General features: G+C 40.8%; 1 protein-coding gene across 1 annotated transcript in view; it reads right to left on the bottom strand.

Moving 5' to 3' along the window:
- TBL1X (transducin beta like 1 X-linked) overlaps positions 1-15,881 on the bottom strand; it is a 265,679-nt gene that overhangs the window by 186,718 nt on the left and 63,080 nt on the right. Inside the window, exon 2 of the mRNA XM_065413092.1 lies at positions 3,107-3,180. The gene's annotated coding sequence lies outside the window, so the exon portion shown is untranslated. The remainder of the gene's footprint in view (positions 1-3,106; positions 3,181-15,881) is intronic.

The following is a 15,881-nucleotide window of genomic DNA, read 5'->3' on the forward strand; positions in this document are numbered from 1 at the left end:
ATTTCTGTAGATAAATTGATATAAATATAATTGTAAATACTTAATTCATCTCCATGAGAAAGAAAGAGCCCTATATCCCCAGATAATGAAAGATTATCCATCATAGTCATTGAACAGTAGTAACACAGTATCTTAAAAAATTACTGTCATAAACCATAGACTGTAGTTCACAATAGTAATAATCCCTCTGAATTTAGCTGTTAAACACAGCTAAAGTGCTATGTGCTTCAGCATCAACAGGCTTTGCTTGGTTTCATCTTTGCCTATTAGCTAAAAAAATCAGACATTAAATTCTGTTAAATTATTTCTCAGGGACTACAGTATAATTTAATACCACACACACAAAGTTGCACAAATGTATTTGTATGTTGTTGCAAACCAAGGGCCAGATTTTCAAAAGAGCTCAGAACACTACAGCTTTCATTCAGAATAACGTTCCCACCAGGAGCAGCTGGGTACAGCATATGTACAAAAAAATTCACCCTTCATCTATTTGCTAAAAAGGGAAAATCTGGCCCCAGTGCACTCACTTTCAATTTTAAAAAGGAAATGCATGGGTTCACAATGATCACAAGTGAGTAGCAAATATATGAGTAGGCCGGATAAAGCACTTGATAAATCACTGTAGGGAAGAATCCTGTACCAATAAGGGGATAAACTACGTAATTTAACTAGAGTGCCTTCATCTTCTAATTCTGTGGTGGACTTTTTGCCTTCTTCATACACACCAAGGACATATATAGCCTTCCTGGACTACTGTTCCAGTAAAAAGAATCAGAACACCTACTTATATCTGTTCCAATGCAGCACAAATACTACTACATGTTCTTTGAAAAGCACAGAAAAGCATCAACAACTCCTTTGTCATGTACACGATTGAAACTTTTAAACTATAACTCCAGAGAGACCACCTTTGTTGTTGCCCTTAAAAATGACCAACAAAAAGTGAACAATGCAGAGGAAGAAAATAATCTTAAAATGAATGCCTGAATTTATACAGAGTCCAAGATACAAAAGGCCAGGAAATACCTTGTCAGTCGTCACTATCAATAGTAACAGACCAAGTACAAAGAGATGGACAGATAACATAGGGTTTATAAATGAAAACTTTTGATGTGTATTAGTATAAAAGTTAAAAGAAACAAGAAAACATCTCTGAATGATCTATATCAGATTGAAAACAGAAATGTTAAACTAATTTTGATTTTAAAATATGCAACTATTATTTAACAACATATTTCTCGCCTTTAAAAAACCTTACACCTGCACACTGGGGTCTTTAGGGTAGATCCTGGATATTCATTGATTCAGGGGTGTGCCTGGGCATACGCATTTGTAGGAACCAGCCTTTAAACATGAACAACAAATGCACATGAAAACAACCAGCCAGTTTTAATGCTGCAAGTGACAAACAATGTGAGTTTACTTGAGTTACAAAACAAAAACTGACCCTAAGTGGGGGGTCTTACTGTATTTCACAACGAAGATAAGAATAGATTCTTATGCTATGTACATGTGGGTGTGTAATGAGTTTAAAATCTTACATGGTGTTGTAGCTTATGAAATTTAGTGATTTGTTATAAGAGGTGTCATGTTTAATTCTCTCTTTATACCACAAGTGATTAAAAAGCCAAAAAAATTATACTTGCACTATAAAGAAATAATCAGTTAATACCACTGCAAACTAAAATACGCTTGCCTACACAGCTATCATACTTTTATCAACTTATTATTATTTTCATTCATTGAGAACAGGAATATGATTAAGCCATGGCAATGTTTTAGCATCAAACACACTAATATCAGTCTAGGTCAGGCATGAACCAAAAGCAATGGACTTTGTAAGAGGCAGTTTCTCTCAAAATGTAACATAGGTAGAAATAAAGAATCTTTGCCTTACATAAACAACGATAAACCTTCCCAAACTAAAAATAACTTTTATGGCAATGATAAATTCCCAGCATGGAGAAGTGCTACAATTTTAGTATTCATTTCAGAAAACTCAATGAACTTTGCCTCCATATTAAGAATACATACTGGGCAAGAAAGGGGGAAAAAGTGGTCAATGCTACAGTTTGCTTATCTGCTCATTCAAAATACCCCAGTTTACAAGGGATCCGTTTGTATTTTAAGGAGTATCTATTGTGAACCACCTTGCCTAGTAAAATGAAAAGTCTTGGGGCTGGCCCCAGGTTTTAGTGGCAATTTTTTGTGCTGCCATAGGGGAAACATAAATTTGGTTCTTGGATTCTCACTTCCTAGGAAACTGCCAGCACCTTCAGGCCTGTTATGGAAGGGAATATCCTTGCATTCCTTAATGACGACTCTTTTAATTGACTCTGCAGCAGCTTTTCCCTCAATTAACATGGCAAAGAGCAACAATGGACTGCAACTTAGGGCTTATCTTCACATACACTGGTGCAGCTGCATCGCTGTAGCGCTTTAGTGAAGACACTATTACATAGATGGGAGAGTTTCTTCCGTTGGTGTAGTTAACCCACCGCCCCGAGAGGCGGTAGCTATGTCAAAAGGAGAAGCTCTCCCATTAACATAACGCTGTCTACATGCAAGGTTAGGTCATTGCTCAGGGGTGGGGATGTGAATCCAGAGTCCTCTCTCATGGGCTATTTTCTACCTATCTCTGCTCCCTGGTGCTTGACTGCTTCGGTGCTCAAACCTTCCTCTATAAGGCCTTGAGCCTACAAAGTGCCATGCAACCAGGCCCCAATCCAGCAAAGCGTGTGCTTAACTTTAAGTCAGTGATAGTTCCATTGCACTCGACAGTTATTCTCAGAAAACTAAACCAGCAAAAATAAAAGGCCAACAACATCAAAAGATGTTTTAGTTATAATCTTTTTCTTCACTTAACTTGATACAGGCTTTGAGGGTAGAAACAAAAAACAAGGCCTTTTATGAAGTACTGAAGGTCATATACAAGCTCTTAAGGAAGCAAGCCCAAATATTCTTGCCCTGTTTCATTCCAAGAAACCTTGAGTCATCTGCATAGTTTCCAGGGAGTAAAGCCAGTACAGTTAATATTTATTTTTCAGGCACAGAAAAGCTAAAAAAAGCTGACAATATTGTAATTATTTAAACATTGACTTACTCAGGGGCAAATGTAGCCAAATACCCAGTCTCCCCCAGATTTTCCCTTCAGGCCAGTTTCCTATCCTTGGGTACCTGTGAATGAAAAAAAAAAAAAAAAAAAAAAAGGAAACGCCAAGTTCACACAAGTCCTCTTCAAGAGTTCATGACTTTACCCTAATGCTCCATGACCCAAAAACATCAACTACAAGTGCTAGATATGTGGACTGATAACAGGATTCTCTCCCATCAATTTACTCGACCAGAAAAAGGCTAAATGGACTTTTCTGTGCAGGGAGACTGCTCTCACTTTGACCAGTTCTGCAAATCATTCTGTCTGTAGAATCAACAGAACATCAAAGCTTTTTTTCTGAGTGAAAACTAAGGCTACTGAAAGGCAAGTTTGATGACACAGGCATCCTTTATCCTTTTTTTTAAAAAGGGTATTAATTGAAAGTGGCATGATAAAGGTTTTATTGGCCACAGATTTAATTTACCTTAAAATTGTTATTGCCTGAAGCGGAAATTCTATAGATTCAATTACCTTTTTACAAATCGTGAGAGGTTTTGTGCCTTTATTTACTTAATTAAGGTAGGGCCCAATAAAAAATATTGACAATTATGATGGTATGATATAACAGTTGAAATTATTATCACTAAGCAATAACCACCATGTTACTTTCAACTATATTCAGAGCACAGGGGACCAAATACTGATAGCCACGTGGAAAAAAGAACAAAGTTAGTGTAAGTCTGAATTTCTCCCGTTAATATGGTAGAAAAAATGATATATGAAATGAAGGGGGGAAACCGATTAATTATTTAATTAATTTCTTATATTTACATGATAAAAGCAATTAAAGAAAATTCTTTTCAGTGGCAAGTTGAATATACATCTAAAAATTTTAAAGGGGTTAAATAAAATTTTAACTATATTCTCTCCATTCTTATTTTCTTTCACACTGTCCATCCAGGCTTTTCCAGAAGAAATATACAGAAGGCACGGCAGCATTAACCCTCCTCTCCCTCCATCCATCCACCATTAAAAAAAGTGACTTAAGTTACAAAATCAAGCACTTGAAAGCTAGGAAGTCCCAGATTCATGGTTGCCTATGCAACCAATCTGTGCACTGAATAAGGCGGGAGTCCTATGGAAAAAATAGCAAGTAAACATGTCATTAAAAGAATGTATCGCAATGCAGATGCACATCAATATAAGCCCCAATTTAAGCATTCCTAAAACAATTGTTCCTAAAAATTCTTTACTAGCAGTTATAAAATGTTAAAGGTGCCACAGGACCCTCTGTTGCTTTCGTCAAAAGGATACATTTTAAATTTCTTTTTTATTATTATTAATTGTAGAATAGTTTTAGGATAAGCAGCAATCAGCAAAAGACAAGAGGAGAGTACATTAGATTATTTTTGTTACCATTAGGATTTCAGTATTTTATATACAAATTCTAATTGCACAAAGGCCTATTGAATAAAACATGACAAATATACAACTGTCCGTGGACTGGTCAAATTCTGACCCTGGTATAATATGGTGAAAAGGAGCACAAAGAGATTACTTCCACCCTCCGGCCACAAGTGCTCCAGAGAGAATGAGGGAGGACTCTTCTTCCAGTACTGCCTGTCTTACAGTGCAGGAAGGGATCTTAAAGCTAATGGTCCCCCATATCAACTCCCTGACGTGTAAGTCCATTACAGAAATTCAAGAGACAAGGTGGATGAGGTAATATCTTTTATTGGACCAACTTCTGTTGGTGATAGGTACAAGCTTATGAGCCACACAGAGCTATTCTTCAGGCTTGGGAAAAATACTCCAAGCATCACAGCTAAATATAAGGTGGAACAGATTGTTTAGTATAAATTATTGTTTGTCTCCCCACCCTCCATAATTTCCTGCAACTGTGAAAAATTTAAATCAATAAAAAAAGAAAAATGCTTAAAAATAAATACCTATTTGTCAAAATGTTAAAAAAGAACTGAATTCTTCCAAGTCTAGTCATCCATAGTATAGTACAGGGATTGGCAACCTTTGGCACGCAGCCCGCCAGGGTGCTTACCCTGGCGGACCGGGCCAGTTTGTTTACCTGCCGCGTCCGCAGGTTCGGCCGATCGCGGCTCCCACTGACTGCGGTTCGCCGCTCCAGGCCAATGGGGGGCTGCAGGAAGCCGCGGCCAGCACATCCCTCAGCCCGCGCTGCTTCCCGCAGCCCCCATTGGCCTGGAGCGGCAAACTGCAGCCAGTGGGAGCCACGATCGGCTGAACCTGCGGACGTGGCAGGTAAACAAACCGGCCCGGCCCGCCAGGCCTGCATGCCAAAGGTTGCCGATCCCTGGTATAGTACATGCTGTAAGGGACCATTCAAGGCAGAGTGGCCTGTTAACGCTACATTGCATCACAATAATGTCAGCCATTCCAGGATCTCTATGTCATACAAACCACTGAGAGTCTATTCAGCTCAGTGTTCACCAATTCGGTAGACCCGCTATCTCCATCTGGGACATCATGGAAGCAGCATGCATGCTCATTGCCTCCTCTGCTAATACCCACTATGCTTTCTCAAATACCTAATGGTCATAAATGGGAGCCAAGCTGGGCAGAGTCCAGGAAGAGTTTGGTTATCATGTAAGCCAGGGGTTGGCAACCTTTCAGAAGTGGTGTGCCGAGTCTTCATTTATTCACTCTGATTTAAGGTTTCACGTGCCAGCAATACATTTTAACGTTTTTCTAAGGTCTCTTTCTATAAGTCTGTAATATATAACTAAACTATTGTTGCATGTAAAGTAAATAAGGTCTTTAAAATGTTTAAGAAGCTTCATTTAAAATTAAATTAGAATGTAGAGCCCCCCGGACCGGTGTCCAGGACCCAGGCAGTGTGAGCGCCACTGAAAATCAGCTCGAGTGCCGCCTTTGGCACACGTGCCATAGGTTGCCTACCCAAATGTAAGCATTACGTAGTCACCTCACGGGTCCTAAAACAATCAGGGTGTGCTTACACAGCAGGACTGAGGAGAAGAACGATGGTCTAAGTAGTGTTCAATTCCCTCCTCTGCCACAGACTTCCTCTCTGACCTTGGACAAATCACTTAGTCTCTGTGCTTAGTTCCCTATCTGCAAAATGGGGAAAATAGAGCTTTGCTACCCCACGGGGGAGGGGGGGAAGCGAAAGATGTCAGTGTTTTCCCCCTGAAAAGTGTGTGTATGGGAGGGAACCAAAAAGGCAGTCAAAAAAGCAACATGATTTATTGCTTTGGGGGTTTTTTAATTCTATTTTTTAAACCAATCCAAGTTTTAAACATCTGGGATTTGCAATAGTGGAGTTCACATTAACAGAGCTTGGCTTTCAACAAACCAAACCAGAACTGAGAAGTTCATAATGAAACTCAAATCCCATGAGAGCTTCATGATGAAAGTTTTGCCCACCTCTAATTCAAGTTGCACACAAAAATAGCTTGGGAGCAATCTCCACTACATGCAGCTTACCTTAGATCAGTGTTTTTCAAATGCGGCCACCAGGGGCTTTTCTTGTAGCTACAGCCTCCAGGTTTGTGGCGGCGGGGGCGCAAAGAGGGGCCCCTCCCCTGGGGCTACCAGCAGCGGTTGGGCCCTGCTCCCCTCTGGAGAGACAAACACTGGAGGAGCAGGCAGCCAGCGAGTTCCCCACCTTCCTGAGGATGGTGCAGTTGGGCTTCAGCCCTGGAGTGGTGGGAGGCAGGCTCCAGCTGTGGGGCTTTGGGCTCCATCTCTGGGTCCCAGGGTCCGTCGCTGGGCCCCGTCCCCTGGGGGCAGGACTTTGGGCTCTGTCCCCTAGCTGCACAGCAGTGGGCTCCAGCCCCGTCCCCTGGCCGTATGTCAATGGGCTCTGGCCCCAGGCTCCCCCCCGCCCTTGGCCCTTGCTGCCTCCCTCAGCCCCCCATCCATTCCCCCTATCGCCCCTGGTCCCGCTGCCTCCCTACCCACCTGCCTGTCCAGGGCTTAATTTGCCCCCTGGCATGCCGGGGCTGAGTAACTCTGCCGTGAAAAGTGATATTTCTATGTGTGTTAATATCACTTTTCACAGCAGATTTAATACCTAGCTGGGAGGCTGTGAAAAGTGATATTAACATACAAATATCACTTTTCACAGCAGCAGACTTACTAGCCAGCAAGTCTTAAAAACAAAAACAAAAAGCAACCAAAAAAACCCCTAAAGAAACAACAAAAAAGACAAGAATGTACAAAGCACCAAAAATGTGTTGAGAGAACCCCTGCCTTAGATCATTGTATATAGAGGGTACATTGCCTATTTTAAAAAGATACCTTAGGAGTGTGATGAATTTACAAGAGGTCATTGTTGCTTTATATCTGGGCCCAAAGCTTAGGTTTTCAAGGGGGGGGGGAGGGTATTTCAAAGGTAGGTGAGGAGGTTTAAAATGTAAATGTTTATAAACCCTAATATAGAATCAGCAACCTCAGCTTTCTGGTATCAACACCCAATGTTATTAGAGGCTTTTCTGATTAAGCACTTACAAATCTACTTCCATGACAATATATACCAGCCTCCCCCACAAATCTGCTTTTCTACCTCTATTTCCCATGGCTCACATTTTACACATTACCCCCTCTGTCCTCGCTGCTCCTCCACCACGCCTGTCAATTCGTTCCCCACTTTTTTGCTTCTTCCTCTTAATTGCCATCTATCCACACTTTCCTCACCTAACCACCACACAAATTTCAGCTGATGCAGAACGCAGCTGCCTTCTTGCCTAGTGTAATCAGTACTTCTTCAGGGAATATATTACACATGTGCTCCACACACTGCATGAGCTTCCAATTAGCTTCAGGGTGCAATTCAAGACCTGTGTATTTTAGACTGTAGGTCAAAGGCAGAGATGAATCTAAGGGAGGAGTCTAAATTGGTGCAAATTAAAACAATTTAGAATCTCTTAGGATTCCCTTAAACTAACAGGACCTTCCAACATCACCTCTGCAATTGGCTCCCTGAGTCTAATCTGGTATAACTTGTGTGCTGAGGGAGCAGAAGACAGGATTGCAACAAGAATATAAATCTATAAGATAATGTTTGATATGCAAACAGGTCTTTTATTATTGCTATGTAGAGTTTGTTGTTGGAGCCATTAATTTTTTTCTGCTGTATTTGGAACAAAGAATTATTTTTAAACAAATATTATTTTTAAATAGACTCCACACACCAGTTTTGCTTTATGCATCAGGGATGAAATTCATCCTTGAGCATAAACGTCCCCCTCCTCACAAGGTTGAATTTTTAACTGCGCTCCAAATTCCGACTCACTCCAAGCGAGTGGGTTTGTTGATCCTTTGATCCTATACTATATAATACAAAGTACTATGATATTCAGAATGTTGAGCAATGGGAAAAAATGCCAGCCAAAAATCTAAGTGACTTCGAGAAGAGATTTTCAAAGCCAGCTAGAGGATTTAGCCATACAACTCCCATTGCAAGTAATGGGAATTACGAAATGTGGCTAAATCCCCTAGTTAGCTTTGAAACTCTCAACCTCAGTCTAACAAAATTGATTCAGTAGGGTAAGCATGCATCTTTCATGTTCTGCTACTTCATCAATGAACTGCCCTTTAGTAACACTGCACGTTGCTCACATGTACAAACAACTGCTTCAACTTTAAGAGATATGTGCTGAAGGTGGACTTCTAGTACATCTACAAATTCTTTCAATGGTAACCCCAGTACCAAAACAGCTAAGCTATCTTCAATAACAAAAACAGTCCACTGATGGTTAGTCACTTTTATATTTAAATATTAAATTATAAATCATTAAAGTTGACGTATATCTGAACAGGACGGGAGTTAACACATATATTTAATGCTTGATATAACTGCAACCCTCCCCCAGTGTATGTACAGCATCACCAATGTACGTAGTGCCTTCAGATCACTTATTTCTTTGTGCAGTTAGTTAGTGGTGAGCTATATGTTAAATACTGGCAGTGACGTATAATTACAGAATATCTTTTTCACTTGAGCTCCATGATTCCCCTGGAGAAGAAAGTGAAGTTTAGACCTATCAGGATGACCAAAATCATCCGAAAGATAAAAATGAGAAAAGATGGCTTTAATGATTCAACAGCATTCATAATATATGATGTTTAGCTTTTTGTCTCAAATATATATGGCAGTATCACAAGCTTGTATTGACTCTTTCTTCTCTAATTTAGCTTAGCTGTAACGGATGGAGAGTATAAGTGATTAAAATATGTCCCAAATATTCTGTGTCCTCCTGCTACCTCAAAGTCAAGGGCCTGAACCTGCAAGTAAGGATTTGAGGCCCAGTCCTGAAAATACTACGGTCGTGTCCCACACTGTGGGGTGACGCATGATGTGGGGGAGTGATCTCTAAAGCGCACTAATGTGTAGTAGTACAATAATTAACCCTGTTTGTTGGCACTAAAGTTTTCCTTTAGCCTGGTACAGTTTCAAACAGCACTATGTTGAAGCTCAGCAGAAGGGTCCACCTGGACTCACTAATGCATACCACATGACTGTACTTTAGAAATCACACCTCTGTTGAGTGCATTACCCCGCTGTATAGACAACTCCTAAGTGGTGCTGAGCGCTTGCAACCACCACTCAACTCAGCATTACCAGCTGCTCAGCACATATCAGAAATTGGTGCTTTAAGTCCCCAGGATCTTAATGCTATGATTCTATTTTTTTCGCTAGTTTCTGACGACTTAGTATAATCACACATTTTGTAGGATACTGATAGGGTTGCCAATCCCCCAGGATTGTCCTGGGGTCTCCAGTAATATGTCCAGCCAAAAGTGGCAACCCTGGCTACTGATGTTGTGAAGACACTTGACAGTCTGGAATAAGAGTGGCTTTTTTCAGGTTAGTTTAAACCTCTTCTAAAGTGACATAAGCTAAAGCAGGGATCGGCAACCTTTGGCACGCGGCACGCCAAGGTAAGCACCCTGGCGGGCCAGGCCGGTTTGTTTACCTGCTGTGTCCGCAGGTTCGGCCGATCGCGGCTCCCACTGGCCGCGGTTCGCCGTCCCAGGCCAATGGGGGCTGTGGGAAGTGGCGCGGGCCAAGAGATGTGCTGGCCACGGCTTCCTGCAGCCCCCATTGGTCTGGGACGGCGAACCGCGGCCAGTGGGAGCCGCGATCGGCCGAACCTGCGGACACAGCAGGTAAACAAACCGGCCCGGCCCGCCAGGGTGCTTACCCTGGCATGCCGCGTGCCAAAGGTTGCCGATCCCTGAGCTAAAGCATTAACAGGCACTCATACTGGAGTAAGACTGTCCATGTGGGGAGTTATACTGGTATAAATATAGCAATTTAAATTCACACTTTCTCTTGTATTGGTATCTTTCCCATGTAAACAAACAAACCCTAAAATTTCTCAGCAGACCTTTAAACACAGCTTATATATTTATTTATACTTGCCTGCAGCCAATGCATGTAACATTTCTTTGATCTATGAACTTCACAGTTCATGGAGGAAGTGGGGGGAGGGGCGGTGAGAGAGACGAGGAAGCACTAGGCACCTGCTAGTTTCAGTAACCACTCATCACAGCAACACTTCATGCAGGGCAGTCCCAGAATTACATTTCCAACCATCCAAAAGTATTAAAGACAATCTGATTCCTTACATATTGGAAACAAAATCCACAACATGAAAAACAAGTTACTGGTGCAGTTTTGTTCTGGTTTACAGTATGTGATATGTTAGTTAAACAAGGGAGAAAAAGATTTGCAACAAAGGGTGTGCCAACAATTTAATAAATACTTATATAGCATTTTGCATCCTTAGACCCCCAAAGTATATTACAAAAGAGGTAAGAATAACACCCATTTTACAGTTGGGAAACTAAAGCCAAATTAACATCTCTGGCCAAAAACTTCAAAAAAGGCTACTGATTTTGAGTGACAAACATGACACACCTTTGCCTAATTTTCAAAAGTGCTCAGTATCTACATCTCAAATTGATTCCAGCAAGAGTTGTAGGTATTGCGCACCTCTGAAAAAAATTAGGTTCAAGTCATATAGCATTGAGGAAAAAAACAAAAGCCATCCAAAATCACTGGCCTCTTTTTAAAATCGGACTTTTTCAAATAATTTGTGTCAGATGAAACAGCACTTAATTGGCAAAGCTGGGAATAGAAGCCTGGTCTCCTAACTCATGCTCTTGTGGATTCTCCACTAGACATTATAAATAATTATATTTATATTACAGTAGTGCCCATGAGGCCCCAATCAGGATCCAGGCCATATAATGGTAGTTGCCAAACACCACATATAAAAGACAGAGTCCTCCCTTAGTCCAATAAAAGGATAATGAACAAACTGTTATTGAACAAAATGAACATAATGTGTTCCCAATGTTAGAAAGTACTAAATAAGGATTTAACTTCTTTTTAATCAGGATCACTAATGTAAGGTTGAAAGGGACTGTCTCTTTAAACCCTGTACTGTATAAAGTCTAGAAAGCTTTATGCCATCCATTACCAGCTGCTTTCCTTGTGACCTTAACCTACTAATTTAAGAACCACGTTTCTTCCTGTTGTACACTTAAACAGGAAGCAGCTATGTCAAAAATGTGCTGTAAACAAACCAACAAGTATATAAGATGCTGTGGTTTTTCAACAACCAGACAAGCTAATGGCAATGCTGCTCTTTTTCATTCTCCACTGCTCCACACACACCACTTCCTGCCTACCTTCTAATGACTTAATTCAATACCAAGAGTAAGTCCAGGTCTATGCTAAAAAGTTAGGTCGACCCAGCTATGTTGCTCAGGAATGTGAAAATCCACACCCCTAAGTGGCGTAGTTCAGCCAACATAACCCCCAGAGTAGACAGCACTAAATTGATGGAAGAATTCTTCCATCGACCTAGATACCACCACTGGGGGAGGTAGATTACCTACACGGACGGGAGAACCCCTCCCACTGGCATAGGTAGTGTCTACACTGAAGTGCTTTGAAAGAATTTTCCTCCAGGGTAGATTGGCAGAGGCCCTGGAGGTTTTTCGCCTTCCTCCGCAGCATGGGGCAGGGGTCGCAAGCTGGAGGATTCTCTGCGACTTGAAGTCTTTAAATCACGATCTGGAGACTTCAACAGCTGAGTTAAGGGAAAGTGGGTGGGTCAGCTTTTGTGGCCTGCATCATGCGGGAGGTCAGACTAGATGACCATAATGGTCCCTTCTGACCTTAAAGTCTATGAGTCTATGAATCTCATTTCCTTTCCACACTTTCCCCTTTTAACTTGGGGTCTTAGTGGATCTACTGCAGTCCCTGAAAGTTCACTTTCTCATAGAGATGCTGGAAGGGGATGATGGGAGAAGAACAGAAAGGGCCATAAGACAGCTATATACTAACTTAATTCCTTCCTGAGCTATATGTGAAGAGAATGTATTTCTCCTGTTAACTGAGGAATAGAGGGAGGGAGACGTCTTGCATAGAATAGCAAAACCATTCAGAGCAGAAGGAATGTGGCACTGCACCTGGATCACTAAATGATCGCATTGCAACTTCTTGTATTGAAACAGAGTTTAAAGGAATTGGAGCATTTACACAGCATTTTTCACATTCAAAAGTGTTTTATTATCATTAACTAACTCACACAACATTCCTATGAGGTAGCTGGAGATGTATTACTATCCCCATTTTACAGATGGAGAAACTGAGGCTAGGATTAGCGTGACATGATCAAGGCCACATAGTGAGAGAGTGGGATTAGAAATCAGGATTTTCTGACTCCTGATCCTATGCTTATTCCTTCAAAATGATAGAAACTTGAACTAGCTTTAGGCCACCTCTTCCACATATTTGTTCAGGGTAGTCAGAGCAGGAAATATTCACCTCAGAAATGTTTCCAGATATAGCTTCTTGCTCCACTATCTGTCTGTAACAAAGGCACTGTTTAACTCTCCTGAACAATTTGTTTCAAGAATCAGATTTTTAAACTAACCATTTGGGTTTCCATGGACTGTTTGGATATCTCCTTTTTTAAGCATCTTGTTGAAACTAAAATAATAGGTCCCACCAAAAGTCAGACTTCACAGTGAATGAATGTAAACTTGCAGAGTACAAAGGATAATCATGATGGACACAGTAGATGACTGATAGTCAAGCAAAACAGCTTTGTTTATGGCTCCTATGGAACTGAAAAATGTAACATAGAATAGTGCAATTCTAAATACATTATGCATCTATTGCCAAAATATTCTAGTTAACAAAACATACTATATCAGCAGGAGACTTTGGACCATGGTTTAAAACCGAACATAATCTAAATTTCCCTCAATATGTCGTAGCTCTTAATTCCCTCAAAATGTTATGTCTGTTTTGTATTCCTGATATCACAATCCAGAAATATATTTTTCTTCTAAGCAATATATGGAGCCATCATTTTCTTCTGAGCTAGTGAAGGGACTCGTATTTAAATCATGCAAGCATTAAAGCCAAACATGACACAGCTACTTCTACTAAGAAAATAAAAATCCTGATTTCTTTTTTTTACACAAACTATTGTATACACATCCTTTAAATCTGCTGTTGAGCTCTGTTATGATTTTCCCTCCACAAGTGAGAGGAATACTAGTAAGGCATGAAGCATCATGATGCAGCTGCATACACTGCTAGAGACAGAGGTGGGAAAAGCCAGCGTGTTAGCAGTGCTGCATAAAACGGAAGCAGCATGTCTGGGCAAGATATGAGCATGGCTCTAGCCTTACCCTTCAGCTAGCAATGTTAAAGCAGTATTGAGAGAAAAGTACATGCACTACACCTTTTATACAGATGCAGCAAGTGCCAACTTCCAGAAGAGTCCAGACAATGAAGTAGCATTTTGCCTTATGTTGTCATAATATTTCCACCCATTACTCAGGAACTCAAGATGGTTCTCCAATACCTGCACCTTGCATAATCATCCTCTCAGAGCTACAATTTGGCCCTTGTACCTTCATTGATATTTTCCCTTGTCAACTATTACATTAACTGAAATTGCAGACAAGTTCTAGGTACAATTTAAATTAGTTTCTGGGCAACTGTTTGTACAAAAACAAACTAGATCTCGGACAGTTTGAATGCTCATCTGAAGTAAAACTGTAAATAGGTATGGTCAGACTAAACACTTTTACAAAAATGATTACTTTGACAGTCAAGGCAAAATTATTCCATTGACTTTTGCACTTGTGATCTAGGCTGGAGTGAGTATCATTATAAAATAGAAGTAGATTTTGTGTGTCTAAATATGAAATTTTCATGCAGAGGTAATCTGATTTTCAAGAAGACTTCAGGAATATATTTTGCCTGAATGCAAATGCACGCTTATTAGCACATGCACCACCAGCTGGTTGCATTAAAATTCTTAGTTTGCATGTACACACGAGCCAACAGACATGCAAGCTAGGCATGCATTTTGTCCATTCACAAACTTAAAAATCAGGCCCTATACATTAACCAAATGTAGTGTGTTTGGAGCAAAAATGAATAGGCAGGTGTTTCACAATTGACATTTTGTTGGCAGTAGTATCAAGAAGAACAAGATTAAAGGTATTTGCAGTAAACTACTCCCACAAGTCAGGGTTGATACACGATTGTGAGACAAGGTGAGGAAACTTTCGTTGCCACTGCCTTGCTATAGTTGAGCTATTAGTTTTCCCAAAGGTACCAAGTTATCCTCTCTCTCAGCACTAAATTCACTTAATTTATTTGGATGAGGGCAATAAAGGGACTGGATATCATTTAAAAAATGGACACCACACCTGCATAGTTTCCACATCAATAACTATACATGTAGTGAGCATGCCTTACCCATCCTCACTAACTAACCCTCACTTCACCTCTTTAAATCTTTTTTAGACTCCAAATATATTATAACATTTCTAAAGCCATCAGCAGAAAAGAAAAAGGCATACTCTTTCCAACAAATGCACAAGTGCATCTTGTGATGAATATATTTGTTAGTAAGACAATGTGTCCACATGTGTAAGAAATAAAGTGTATGGCGATATATAAGGATGTCTCAGCAAGTGATAACTGATAATCCATTTACAAAGAACAAAATACAAAAAGGAGGCAAGAAATCTAGAATAGGGCTGTTTGAATAGCGTTACAGCTAGATTTTATCTGTTTTGCTGGGGACACGGTTTCAGTGATATTTTTGGCTCATATAGCAAAACCTAGATAACTGACTGTAAATTGAAATTTGTTTAGATGTTCAAAAAAAGTGCAAAACCACAATCATCCCCTTCAGTTTACTGCAGGGATCGGCAACCTTTGGCATGTGGCCCACCAGGGTAAGCACCCTGGCGGGCCGGGACGGTTTGTTTACCTGCCGCGTCCGCAAGTTCGGCTGATTGCGGCTCCCACTGGCCGCGGTTCGCCGCTCCAGGCCAATGGGGGCTGCGGGAAGCAGCGGCCAGCACATCCCTCAGCCCACGATGCTTCCCACTGCCCCCATTGGCCGCGGGCCAAAGGTTGCCGATCCCTGGTTTACTCTCTTGGATTTTGCATCAAAGTGTAAGCTTAGATAATTCCATGACAAAAATCAAGATTTCCCCAAAACTGGCCATGCCAAACGTCCACACATAGTAAATCTATGTACAAAATAAAAATATGGCCATTCAGATACTGAGTAATAACTGTGGATAATAAAATATAAGTTATATAATATATCTTTATTCGAACACCCATGGGATCCCAGTGGATGTATTCACATTACAGGAACCATCACTACCACCAAATGGCAGTCAGCCTGGCCAAAGACTGGAACAAAACAGCATCCCTCACCCTTACAGA

Source organism: Emys orbicularis, chromosome 1 (genome assembly GCF_028017835.1).
Source record: "Emys orbicularis isolate rEmyOrb1 chromosome 1, rEmyOrb1.hap1, whole genome shotgun sequence".
Classification (NCBI taxonomy): domain Eukaryota; kingdom Metazoa; phylum Chordata; order Testudines; family Emydidae; genus Emys; species Emys orbicularis.